The following is a 14,700-nucleotide window of genomic DNA, read 5'->3' as shown; positions in this document are numbered from 1 at the left end:
GAGTGCAAACGATTCTGCCAGCTCGTTGCTTAAAACTGCTCAGAATATCACTAGTAGTTGTGATGAAATACCAGTAATATACAGCGATAGGCATCAACTCATATAATAAGGCTGAAATAGCAATCTGTTGATATACCTATTTACAGGTATACTGGAATTGAATTTAATCGAAAGAGAGACGAAACAATTCGTTAAGCTTACCAGCTCTACTGATCCTGCCGTGACAGAGCTTCTACATAGTCAACAGAACTACTAGAAATAGATGGTAAATTCCTTTCGTATTACTAATAATCCAATGCACTTTCATAATATTGATTAGAAATACAGTGCCTAAATACTTCATATTCGGGGGAGGAGCATAATTGATTATACCGACCCAAGTACTTGACTGTAATCAAGTTCTCTTTTTATCAAATCTATAAGAATAAAAATCACAGACAAACTCGGCATGACTTGAACTCAGAATATAAAGATCCGTCCCTAGATAGCTCGAGATATTTTATTCGACATTCTTAAAATTCTGTTAATCACGCACCGTTGATTTCTAACATGAAACACTTGTCCTGAAATTTGAGGATGGTGAATAGTCGATTATACTGCCTTCCCCATTTTGACAGGGACTTTATTTTAACGATTCAGGAAAGATGAAATACAAAATTGACCACGATGGGATTTGAACTCAGAACGTAATGAACCGTTATTAAATACTTATTTCTTTATTACCCACAAGGGGCTAAACACAGAGGAGACAAACAAGGACAGACATAGGTATTAAGTCGATTACATCGACCCCAGTGCATAACTGGTACTTAATTTATCGACCCCGAAAGGATGAAAGGCAAAGTCGACCTCGGCGGAATTTGAACTCACAACGTAACGGCAGCCGAAATACCTATTTCTTTATTACCCACAAGGGGCTAAACACAGAGGGAACAAACAAGGACAGACATAGGTATTAAGTCGATTATATCGACCCCAGTGCTTAACTGGTACTTAATTTATCGACCCCGAAAGGATGAAAGGCAAAGTCGACCTCGGCGGAATTTGAACTCACAACGTAACGGCAGCCGAAATACCGCTAAGCATTTCGCCCGACGTGCTAACGATTCTGCTAGCTCGCCGCCAGTTATTAAATACCGCAATGCATTATATCTGACGCGTTAGCGATTCTCTCACTTCGCCACGCCCTTATAGTATAGACATCTGACGAAGCCACAATGCCTCTTAACATTACACTATCACTGCATTATATTTTGCGACGTTTTTTTGAGTTACACAAACTAGATTTAGACAGTTAAATAAAAACAATAAAACGATGTACGTGTGTATGTATGCATATATGTATGTATGTATGTATGTATGTATGTTCAAGTATTATATTCTTTTGTTTGCTTAAATTCTAAAATTTGTAGGCTACATACATTCTGATTCTCAAACAAATGGTTTTGGTGATTAGATAATGAATAAACAGTTTCAGTATATACAGTGTATTATTTACTTCAGATTTAATGTAAATAAGGTTTCCAGTATTAATACACGCCTAGATATTTTAAAGAGATTTTTCATGTGTCAGATTAATCAAAAGGTGCCCATTGTTTTAAGGACAAAACAAAAAAAAAATTAGGAGGAGAAAACATTGCAAAACAAATGTGACTGAATTCAGTAAAAAAGACGATCAAATGACTTGCGTGTTAACAGAGTTTTCTTTCCTTGCTATAATATAGAACATATTCATACATTTTATAGCCAATATCATTTTATAGCGAATACTATAATGTATAACATATTCGGGATCTTTTCGGTTTGAACGGCAGTTTTTTCTAGCGGTGTCATATGAAATTGTCACCCATAATTATGACCCTAGTATCGATCTACTGCATTTCAATCTGTCTTAGGGTTTGGGTTAGTTAGGGTTATGATTAGGGGTGGGGGTAAGGGTATCTTTTTTCTTCACAAATGTAAATAAACCCAATCTGTTTTTTAAACGAGGGACATATTCATACGGCACAGAATGTTTTTTTACCTCAATAGACGTATTTGATTGGTTGAAATTGCAGAAATTGAAGAAAAAGAACAACAAATATCTTACAAACTATAGAATTTTCTCAATAAAGCCAAAAGAAAAAGATGTTTTATAAACACATTCTACCAGTATACGAAGTTTAAAATTTTTTAGTTACCTAGAAATTATGTTAAAAACTGCAGTTCAAACCGAAAAGATCCCATATTCATACATTTTATAGCCAATAGAGTGTGTTTCAACGGTTGTATGCATTGCTAGCATCCAGAATGCGGACCTTTCAACTGCAACCCCTCAAAAAATATGATTAGTAAGAGTACCGCCTTCTCCGGAAAATATCACAGTACTCTCCCCTAAACTTCAACCCTACCATAAAGGTTTCAATTGAACTTTCCTTCTTTGAAATTTCCAGAAGACCAGCCTTGTGGTGTCTTTATCAATGAATTATAGTGTGCCAATTTCTATAAAAAAGATTAGTAAAAATGGAATTTCAATTGAATACTACTGACGAACTTTTAGTAGTTCTAAACACTTGTAATTGAAAATTTTCAATAGCCCTATAAATGGGGCTATTGAAATTTTTTATATTTTTTGCTGACAGTTAGCCTTAAATTTATTATTTGAGTTAATTTTATTATTATAGAGTAGCTAATTAAAGCTATTATTTTTAGTTTTTAAATCTAAATATATTTTTAAATTTTAACTATAGCTGCAATATTTTAAGCATAAATATGCTTTCCTGTACTTTTCCAGGTTTACCAATTCAAGAATATTAACCTCCATGTGCCCGCATGTTTCAATATAATCATATAATTTTCAACAATCGAGAGGAAATAAAAGAATGTCAGTTTAACTTTTAACGGTAGTGGAAACTATTCTATTCGCTCTTTTCAACTTGTTGTCCTAAGCTTCTTGGATATTATCATGGGATCCATATTCACAGTGAGAGTAAAATTATATTTACTAAATACCTATTTCTTTATTACCCACAAGGGGCTAAACACAGAGGGGACAAACAAGGACAGACATAGGTATTAAGTCGATTACATCGACCCCAGTGCGTAACTGGTACTTAATTTATCGACCCCGAAAGGATGAAAGGCAAAGACGACCTCGGCGGAATTTGAACTCACAACGTAACGCAGACGAAATACCGCTAAGCATTTCGCCCGGCGTGCTAACGTTTCTGCCAGCTCGCCGCCCTCTTTACTAAATACCAGGTTGTAATTGTATATGTGAAGGCGCGTGGCTTAGTGGTTAGGGAATTCGACTCACAATCGTAAGGTCGTGAGTTCAATTCCTGGCGACGCGTTGTGTCCTTGAGCAAGACACTTTATTTCACGTTGCTCTAGTCCACCAAACTTGCAAAAATTAGTAGTATTTCAAAGGGCCAGCCTTGTCCACACTCTGTGACACGCTGAATATCCCCGACAACTACATTAAGGGTACACGTGTGATTGTGGAGTGCTCAGCCACTTGTACGTTAATTTCACGAACAGGCTGTTCTGTTGATCGGATCTGCTGGAACCATCATCGTCGTGATCGACGGATTGCCACTTAATGGTGTTTATTAATTTTATCCGAAATATGCTGTTTGTAAGACCCAGTTGATGTATATGTATGTGTGTCCTCTGTTAACTCTTAAAATAGCGTTAGGCTTGTTTAAAATTAATTTCAGAGTTTATTGATAGCGGCAGACTCACATAAGTTTTCGTTATCTTTCATGGGAGCGGCTTCATATAATCCAATGAGTATTACGATAAATCATGCTATTGAAGGTTTGTAGAAATGATAAGGAGGCGAGTTTTCTATTGAAGTGAAGTTCCTATCTGCATCCATTGGTTCTCTCTGCTGTACCGACTTGCTTTCTCAGTCTACTTATCTGTAAAATAGCAACACACATAAGTTTAATGTAATTCTTTCTTTCTTTTCTTTTACTTGTTTCAGTCATTTGACTGCGGCCATGCTGGAGCACCGCCTTTAATCGAGCAAATGCTATATAATTTAAATGAGAAACTATATGCTCGACAGGCTCACAGATTTCGTTAGTTAGCAATACTTCAATCCTCCTATTACACACACACACGCACACGCACACGCACTCGCACAAACAGGGTGGTGCTCCAGCATGGCCACAATTCAATGACTGAAAGAAGTAAAAGAATAAAAGAATTCATATATATTTCTTTACTACCCACAAGGGGCTAAACACAGAGAGGACAAACAAACGGATTAAGTCGATTATATCGACCCCAGTGCGTAACTGGTGCTTATTTAATCGACCCCGAAAGGATGAAAGGAAAAGTCGACCTCGGCGGAATTTGAACTCACAACGTAGCGGCAGACAAAATACGGCTACGCATTTCGCCCGGCGTGCTAACGTCTCTGTCAGCTCGCCGCCTTTATATATACTAGCAAGACCCGTGAATATTTCACAGAATTAATTGTAAACCTGAAAGCGTAGCCTGCTTTATGTCTGTATCAAAAATAGTCGCTCATCAGCTACTCATTCAAAAGTGAAAGAAATTGGAGTACGATGATTACTTAACGTACTTTATATATACACTTTATACATGTTATGCACAATTTTATAGACTTAATATACAGCACTCTCCCACTTTCTCTTTCACTCTTCGCCTTACCCTCGTTTTTTCTATCGCTTTTCGCCTTTCCCTTCATCTAATCACAAGTAAAAGCGTTATAGATGGGCTAAGTAACGGAGGAAAAAACTTAGTTCAAAAAATAAATTACACATTTCACTCACCACCACCTCGCCCTTCCCTCCTCTCCACTCTGCTTCCCACTCTCTCCACTCCATCTCCCTCAATACTACTCCACCCTTCACACTCCTTCTCTTCATTCCCACCTTCCACTTCCTCACCCCTTCAACTAATCCCGTGAAAGCGTTACGGACGGGCTAGGTAACGGAAGAACAAGCAGATTAATTGTAACAAACATACACACACACAAACACACACACACAAACACACACACAAACACACACAAACACACATATCGCTACGCTTAAGCGAAATATTGGATTCAAGCTTTGACAAAAGGCCATCAATTTCGTTTGAGGGGTAAGTCAATTATATCGATCCCGACGGAATTTGAAATCAGAACATAAAGACAGGCAAAATACTTCTGTCACCTCGCCGCCTACACCAAACAAAATACTGAAATACAAAACTCCTACCCGGAAGAGATCTAACAGCTAATAATTCTATGATAAAATTCTATCTATTTTGAAGAGAGAAGAAGAAAAAAAATCTACGCAAAGAAAACACTAAAAACCTAAATAAAATATGAACAACACAAATAAATTGTGTTTCTTTTCTATTATTCATTTTGTTGCTATTGTACAATTATTTTTTCTTGCAGTTCTTTTTGTTTTTCCTTTTGTTCTTTTTTCTGTTTTCTTGTGTAGATTTTGCTTCTGTCACTCTTCCAAGCAAATAAACAAAAATACGAAATGCCAATCATGTGTATGTGTACTGGCTAAATATATGAAAGGCATATATACAAATATTACATGTATATAAATATGTATATATAAATATAAAGTAGGTAATGTAAATATATATATATATAATTGCTTTCATTATTTGTAGTTGTGGCTGTGTGGTAAGACCATTACTTCTTACCCACATAGTTCCGCGTCCAATGTCTTCTGTTATAGGCCCTGGCCGGCCAAATCCTTGTGAGTGGGTTTTGGTGAACGAAAACTGAGAGAAGCCCGTCTGTGCTGGTCCCCCTACCACCGCTTGTCAACTTACTTAGGTATGCTCACGTCCTCGTAACTTAGTGGTTCGGCAAAAATGATCGACAGAATAAGTAAGAGGTTTTTAAAAATATGTAGTGGGGTCCATTCGTTCGATTAAACCTTTTCGAGGCGGAGCCCCAGCATGGCCGCAGTCTAATGACCGAAACAAGTAAAAGATAAAAGATATAGTGTGTGCGTGCATGTGTGTGTGTAAGTATGTATGTATGTATGTATGTATGTATGTATGTAGTATGTGTGTATGTATGTATGTATGTATGTGTGTATGTGTGTATGTGTGTATGTATGTATGTATGTATGTATGTATGTATGTTTAGAGTTCTCTAGTTCCAGATTGAGGGCTGCTAAGCGAAATGTTACAAACCGCATCAACCACATGATCTTCTGATAAGTTTGCTCTCTTGTTGTTGTCAGGTGTCTTATTTAACCCCTTCGTAAATTTGTCCTAAATGTCCATAAGGCTTGTTTTCAGACTCTAAATTAGTCCTTGTTTCATACGTCTCGAGTACTATAAAGCTTTCTTTTCAGAAATCCTACTCTGGCAGTTGAAAACAAATTAGGAATGTATATCATATATGATGCTCAGACTCCAGGGAAATATATCCAGTGTGTTACATGATACACAGGGTATGCAAACGGTTAAGACTGTAAGTGTATTTCTTTACTGCCCACAAGAGGCTACCCACAGAGGAGACAAACAAGGACAAACAAACGGACTAAGTCGATTATATTGACCCCAGTGCGTAACTGGTCCTTAATTTATCGACCCCGAAAGGATGAAAGGCAAAGTCGACCTCGGCGGAATTTGAACTCAGAACGTAGCGGCAGACGAAATACCTATTTCTTTACAACCCACAATGGGTTAAACACAGAGAGGACAAACAAGGACAGACAAACGGATTAAGTCGATTACATCGACCTCAGTGTGTAACTGGTACTTATTTAATCGACCCCGAAAGGATGAAAGGCAAAGTCGACCTCGGCGGAATTTGAACTCAGAACGTAACGCAGAAGAAATACGGCTACGCATTTCGCCCGGCGTGCTAACGTTTCTACCAGCTCGCCGCCTTAGCCAGCTTGCCACTTTTTAAGACTGTAAGTGTTTATACCCAGGTTTAACTTGAACCAGGAAGTTTTTTTTCTAAATTGATGTATTCACAAGAGCAGAAAACGGACACAGAAAGGAAAGTTCGCGTTAAATTGCAAACAATACTTCATAGAGTGGAAAAAATAATAATAAACTTGAGTAGAACGTTTCTTACAAATGGGGAAAAGCTATTAGAGCTGGTGACATAAATGTTTTAACAAAGAAGAAAAGAAAACACGAACAAAAACAACAAACAACAAAAAGAGTTACAGGAGGAGTTTATATATAAACCGGAAATGGTCTCCAAAACTCACTAATTCAATCCAGTTGGCGTGTAAAACTTTCCCAATGAATTCAGGTCAGACAGGTGATTATTTTTCAGCGCTGCAATAAACATAAAATCGTTATAGTGTGTTTATAGTGCTGGTGTTTTATGGGATAATGTTAAGGGGAGGTAAAGGTGTGAGGGTAGGTTTGACCAGTTCTTTTATTCATGGCTTTATCTACTTTGCATAGGAATAAAGGGACCTTTTCGGTTTGAACGGCAGTTTTTAACATAATTTCTAGGTAACTAAAATTTTTTTAACTTCGTATACTGGTAGAATGTGTTTATAAAACATCTTTTTCTCTTGAGAAAATTCTATAGTTTGTAAGATATTTGTTGTTCTTTTTCTTCAATTTCTGCAATTTCAACCAATCAGTGATGTCTAGTGAGGTAAAAAAACATTCTGTGCCATATGAATATGTCCCTTGTTTAAAAAACAGATTGGGTTTATTTACATTTGTGAAGAAAAACAGATACCCTTCCCCCCACCCCTAACCCTAACTAACCCTAAAACAGATTGAAATGTAATAGATCGATACTAGGGTCATAATTATGGGTGACACCGCTAGAAAAAACTGCCGTTCAAACCGAAAAGATCCGAATAAAGAATTAAGAGTGAAAATATAGAATTTGTATTGAAAAATTAAGATTAAAGAATAAATAAGGTTACATTTTGCAATAAGGAGTAGAAACTTGTTGCTGAGCCTTGGCTAACTCTGATTAAATAAGCTCCATAGTCAAAAGGTGTGCCTGTCACATTTTACGAGACGCAGTCTATATAGAACCACATTATCCAACACATCTTTTTCTTCTTTTTTAAGTCGGCAGAAAACATGTTTAAGGGAGTTGTAGCTATTATTTCTCCCAGGTTAAGAAAGCTCTACGTTGGCGCCAAGAGTCAGAAGTTTTTTTGGTAAGGAAATGAATGTAAATAATATTATGAATAATTATTTCTAAATTAGATATAAGACCAGAAAGTTGGTAGGATGGGAACAGTCGAATATGAATAAGGATAGGTTGATGAAGCTAACAACTAGTCAAATCCAGTAGTAATACTGATAACGTAATCGCTCTTATACAAATTTTTATCACCTTCTCTAAGTGGAAATTCATATCGTTGGAAAGACAAACGTCGAACTCACTACCCTGTTACTTCAGCCACCTTCACTGAAGATATGAGATAGAAGCTGTTACACGGCTGCGATAGGGAGGGGGAGGAAAGTGAGAGAAAGCATTTTTCATTGACACATGATTTTGCTAAACAGGGAACTTGACAGTTGACTGTTTAAGCTGCTGAAAGTAGTAGCCAAAATTCTCACAAATCATATACTTTCGTGTCAAGTAGAGGGTATGCTTATTGAAATATAGCGTTCGTTTTTATAAATGATGGGATTACAAAGACGTTTTACAATAGTTTTGTTTGGTTACGACTGCACAACAACAGCAATAAAGTTTACTTCCAGACAATGAAGGAAAGCTCTTACGCAAGCACTTGACTTGGTAGATGTAGCAACCAAATTTCCATGAACACACTGTCTAAAACTGAAGGACATTAGAAATATAGTCATATATTCAGACTCTTTATCTATCTATCTATTTACATACCTATTTCTTTATTACCCACAAGGGGCTAAACATAGAGGGGACAAACAAGGACAGACATAGGTATTAAGTCGATTACATCGACCACAGTGCGTAACTGGTACTTAATTTATCGACCCCAAAAGGATGAAAGGCAAAGTCGACCTCGGCGGAATTTGAACTCAGAACGCAACGGTAGACGAAATACTGCTAAGCATTTCGTCCGGCGCGCTAACGATTCTGGCAACTCGCCGCCTTCTATTTACATACCTATTTACATATCTATTTACATACCTACATCTCTCTCCCTCTCCCCACTGTCTTTCTGTGTGTGTGTGTGTGTGTGTGTGTATGTGTGTGTATGTGTTATAAATAGAAACAAACGAATTGATAATACGGCATCTGCAATCATTTCATTAGTTCAACATATTTACGATACGACAAAATACTGCAGAGACCCTCTCAAACTTTCTGGTTGCACCGTGTTGCATAAGAGCAAATATCGACGTGTGGCTGGACAGCGCAGCCCAACAGCTTACCGTACAATCCATTCACCTGTTTTTATTGTTATTTTACACGATGGTGAAGTCCTCTTTAATTCTGGATACTCCTTGAGTTGCAGATTGCCAAACACCAGTGAACCTCCTATATCTATTTCTTTACTACCCACAAGGGGCTAAACACAGAGAGAACAAACAAGGACAGGCAAACAGATTAAGTGCCTAACTGGTACTTATTTAATCGAAACCGAAAGGATGAAAGGCAAAGTCGACCTCGGCGGAATTTGAACTCAGAACGCAACGGCAGACGAAATACGGCTACATATTTCGCCTGGGGTGCTAACGTTTCTGCCAGCTCGCCGCCTTTAAACCTCCTATGTCTTTAACCAGTTGATTTGTGTTTTACCGAATAGCACTTATTGTACTGACTTACATAAGAAAGCTTACGGAACATGCATCCGTGGCTGGTGATATATATTCTTATTTAACTAGAAAAAATAACCTGGACGGAAGAGAATCTTCTGTAAGTACCATAAATAGAGTTAAAATGATTAAATATCATGCGTTGGTTATCAACTGAAAATATATAACTTCTGCCTCCCCACCACCAGTCTTAAAGATTCTGAAAAGAGTTATGGACATTCTCTTGCGACTATACAATAAGCAATTATCACAGACTATACCGTAAATCCTCGAGTATAGTCCGCCGTTGAATATAATACGCAGGGGATTTTTAGGGGGCTGTACTTCTGAAAAAACCTAAACTTTGTGTATAATACACACCACTTCTCTAACTTGGTTTGTAAAAATGTATACGGTAACGTCCTTTATTATTATTGTATATATAACATACTGCAAACGTGTAGCTTTTTTGTGCATTTTGTTTGCAGAAAATAAAGAAAAAACAGTAATAATGTTTAATAAATGTTGCTTACTGCAAGTTATGGATGATTCTTTTATGACTTCATTGCTTTCAGTCTTAGCTTAAGGTATTTTCGCGCTCGACATCACAAAATGCGTCTAAATAAACATTGCCGGACAGCAAATAGAGACTCGGACATTGCTTAGAAATTATATTTCATTTTTAACCTCGTGTATAGTACGCACTAGGGATTTTGACCGTTAAATTTTGGGGAAAAATACGGATTATACTCGAGGATTTACGGTATTTGATGCCATTAAACACTTGAGAAATAAAATCACGTTGTATTACAATAGAATCTTAAGGAAACTATTTAGACAAACTAAGAAAATATTTAAATATGTAAACAGTTAAATATGTAAATATCTAGAGAAACTTTTGAATATTTAAATAAATATATAAATATTTAGATAAACTAACTAACAGTATATTAGTTTATCAGGAGATTTTAGCTATTTTCAGTTTTAACCTGACATATTCCTGTTCAAGCTAATAAAGGGCTGAAATATGCTTGTCAAATATTGCAGGTTAGAAATACAAAATTCTCATTGGAGATATACACAAACGATTTTTTATATACTTCTTCAAACTATGCAAAATGGCTTTTTTTCTAAGTTCATGCACATCGCAGATCACTTTCCACCTTGACAGCCATTCTTCTGCGAATTGCTGTCAATACATATTTTCTAAAATATACGAGCCTTTAATATCTTGGTTTTAACATAATTAACCACTTACCAACTTGGTTGTAAAATGACTTCAGTACACAATGTTTTGCAGTATCAACCTGATTTTGGGGTTTTTTTTTGTTTTTTTTTACAAACTTTGTAAGCTCTTTCATACAACTTTACTGTTACAAGAACTCCATCGATACAAATAGCAGCACATGACTTCCATGATAATTACAATTTTTCAGGTAGTTATTTAAGATATGAAAAGCGTATTCATCGTCTGTAGAGTTTGCGCTTTGTTAGCAATGTCTGCTTGCTGTCTCATCAACTTGCTAAGCATAATATGAATATTGTAGCATACAATTTGCTTGATTTAAATAACCAGTGCCAAGATGCGTCTGCAAAGTGTATTATTTGAGAGAGGAATTTTACTTGTTTCTTGTTCTGCTTAATCTTCTAGCAATGTCTTAACATTTTGCAGACAAAATAATTAACTCCAGCAAAATATGAGACTTCATTTTGTGTAACTGTTTCATAAGAAGCAATTTGAACCTTTTGCAGAAATTGTTATTATATTTATTATTCTTCTAAAAATATATACCTGTTTTTCTTGCTATTCTGACGCTCTTTTAGAATAACTTGAATCGTTTCCTCAAAGTTTTGAAAAGTCTACTTAACTTGCCAGAAAGTACATATTTATCATGTTATATCCATATACAAAACAGTGATGAAAGCCGATTTTTATTTCCAATCCATGGAAGCTAAAGTTAAATAGTTGTTGATCAAGTTATAATCGAATAGATGCGTGAACTCGTTGATATTCATTAAACATGTGATATATGTGTGTGAATGTGTATCACAACATATACAAACACAAGGAAAATATTCGGAACATAAAGAAGTGTTATTGATAACAATATCAGTACAAAAACGATAGTCGCTTTCCCCCGTTGTTTTGTCCAGGTTTCTTAGGGTTGTTTACTAAAAAAAAATGACATTTTTATTTTTTTAATTTACTGGTGAATATTATATAATTATTAAAAAATTGTAAAAGCAAGGCGACATGTATTAAGAGTATAGCATTTAAATACAGATGTCAATGTAATAGTCTAATAAGATATTATTGCGTAAGTAAAGATGTAGAGTGAGTGAGTGAATGAGTGAGTGAATGAGTGAGTGAGTGTGTGAGTGAGTGAGTGAGTGAGTGAGTGAGTGAGTGAGTGAGTGTGCGAGTGAGTGAGTGAGTGAGTGTGTGAGTGAGTGAGTGAGTGAGTGAGTGAGTGTGTGAGTGAGTGAGTGAGTGAGTGTGTGAGTGAGTGAGTGAGTGTGTGAGTGAGTGAGTGAGTGTGTGATTGAGTGAGTGAATGAATGAGTGAGTGAGTGAGTGAGTGAGTGAGTGAGTGAGTGAGTGAATGAATGAGTGAGTGAGTGAGTGAGTGTGTGAGTGAGTGAGTGAATGAATGAGTGAGTGAGTGAGAATGATTGGCAGATGCTGTGGAGGGAGACATAAGAAGAAAATGGAAATATGACGAAAAACATTACAGGGGTAGGAAGAGAGATAGAGAGAATGAAGGAAGGGACGAAAAGATGGTAAGAAATGCACTTATACTTCATTATAAAGAAGAAATGTATGATTCATTAAGTTTTATATTTTCGAAGTATACAAACTGACAAATTTAACCCGAACACCCTCTCTCTATATATATATTAATGAGGGGTGAGAGTAAAACAGAAAGGAAGAAGAGAAAAGATAGAAACTAGGAGAGAGAAGAAAGAGAAAGAGTATTTGTGAGGGAAGTGAGACACTGAAAAGAGATATAGTTATAAAGGAAGGGCATTGAAGAAGGTGACACTTCTAACTGTTGTGTAAATAAAATCTGGAAAGACAATGTAAGATTAGTTTACTGAATATAGGGTGAGAGAGGAAATTGGTCCTTAATTTCCACTTGCCCTCACTCTGCTTGTAGTAAACTTATCGTAGCGGGCACTTGTAGTCCATTCAACTATTCTTTTACTTGTTTCAGTCACTTGACTGCGGCCATGCTGGAACACCACCTTTCAGTCGAGCAACTCGACCCCGGGACTTATTCTTTTTGTAAGCCCAGTACTTATTCTATCGGTCTCTTTTTTCCGAACCGCTAAGTGACGGGGACGTAAACACACTAGGGGGACAAAAACAGACACACAAACACACACACACATTTATATATATACATATATACGACAGGCTTCTTTCAGTTTCCGTCTACCAAATCCACTCACAAGGCATTGGTCGGCCCGGGGCTATAGCAGAAGACACTTGCCCAAGATGCCACGCAGTGGGACTGAACCCGGAACCATGTGGTTGGTTAGCAAGCTACTTACCGAAAATCCTTGTGAAAATTATGAATATCACATCTTTTTAAAACTTTCCAGGCATTAATGTTGATTTTGTAAAATTTTGAATCGTATTTCTGATATTCTGTAGTAGATTGTTTGATAACTAGTGCTCTAGATCAGTGCTTCGCAACCGGTATGCCGCGGCACATTGGTGTGTCACGAGACGATACTAGGTGTGCCGCAGTATAACCTGAATATAATTTTTTCCCCTATACTTTTAGCTATATTTTAAGTTCAGGTGTGCCTTCGAATTTTGAAAAGAATATAAGCGTACCGCAAGTGAAAAATGGTTGTGGAGCATTGCTTAGATACACCTCTGAAGTTACACCAATGCTACGATCGATCCGAATTCATTAACAGCGAAAGGATAAATTTCCCATTGAAATTTAGAGCTGTGTTTACCTACATGGTTTTTATTTAAAGCTAAGAAGATTGACCTGTTCGTACTAAGTGTCTTGGACACAGAAACATCAGTATTCGTGTACTTGTCACTTCAGTTGATCGTTAATATGTTAACAATCCGTTGATTTGTGCTTTTGCAGCTATTACAGTTTTTCCTGTATAAAACAGATTGTGTATAGCATCTTGGATTAAGTGGTGAATTCGTGGCCTACCGAATGTCATTTGGTTTCGATTCACAGCCGCAGCTAGTCACATCACATTGCTTCACCCCCAAATGTCATCTTAATTCGTTCGTTACAGTCGATTCTCTTAGTATTTTCTGACAGTCTCCTAATTTCGCTAACGTTTTTAATAAACTTAGGAAACCCATAAACGTCATAATATTAAATTCTTTATTGCCACAAAGGACAAAACATAGAGGGGACAAACAAGGACAGACAAAGCCAATATATATATATATATATATATATATATATATATATATATATATATATATATATATATATATATTGGCTTTTATGCCTAGTCAAACAGGTTAAATTCATAAAGCATTAACTTGGATCAAACAAAAGGTGAAGCCCAGTTTTTAAATTCTGGTTGTGCCAAAGACCCATTCCACATTGTTATAAACTGGATAATATTATCATCTAAGAATTTCATGTATGAAACACAGAAGATAAGATTTGTGGCTTTTACGCGGTTTCAGTTTCCAGACTAAGCCACTTCACATAACTTGTGTCACTAACACCCTTGGAAATGAACAATCGAAGGAGCCTGTACATGGGTTATTTGATATGCTAGAAATAGCAACCAAATCTCTTTCAAATTACATTCTAGTGTTTTAAATAAAGGATAGATTTGACAATGACATTCCTGATATATAGATTGATCAAAGCTGCAATGCTATTGATCATAGCTCCGCTTGACCAGGGCTGACCTGGAGTTAAGCAGCAACAACAATAGTATACTTGGTAATGTAATTAGATAACTACATATTTCCTTTTTCCTTTTCTTTACTGTTTAGTAAAAAGA

The sequence above is a fragment of the Octopus sinensis genome, linkage group LG1 (assembly GCF_006345805.1).
Source record: "Octopus sinensis linkage group LG1, ASM634580v1, whole genome shotgun sequence".
Lineage (NCBI taxonomy): Eukaryota > Metazoa > Mollusca > Cephalopoda > Octopoda > Octopodidae > Octopus > Octopus sinensis.
This window is presented reverse-complemented; position numbering follows the sequence as displayed.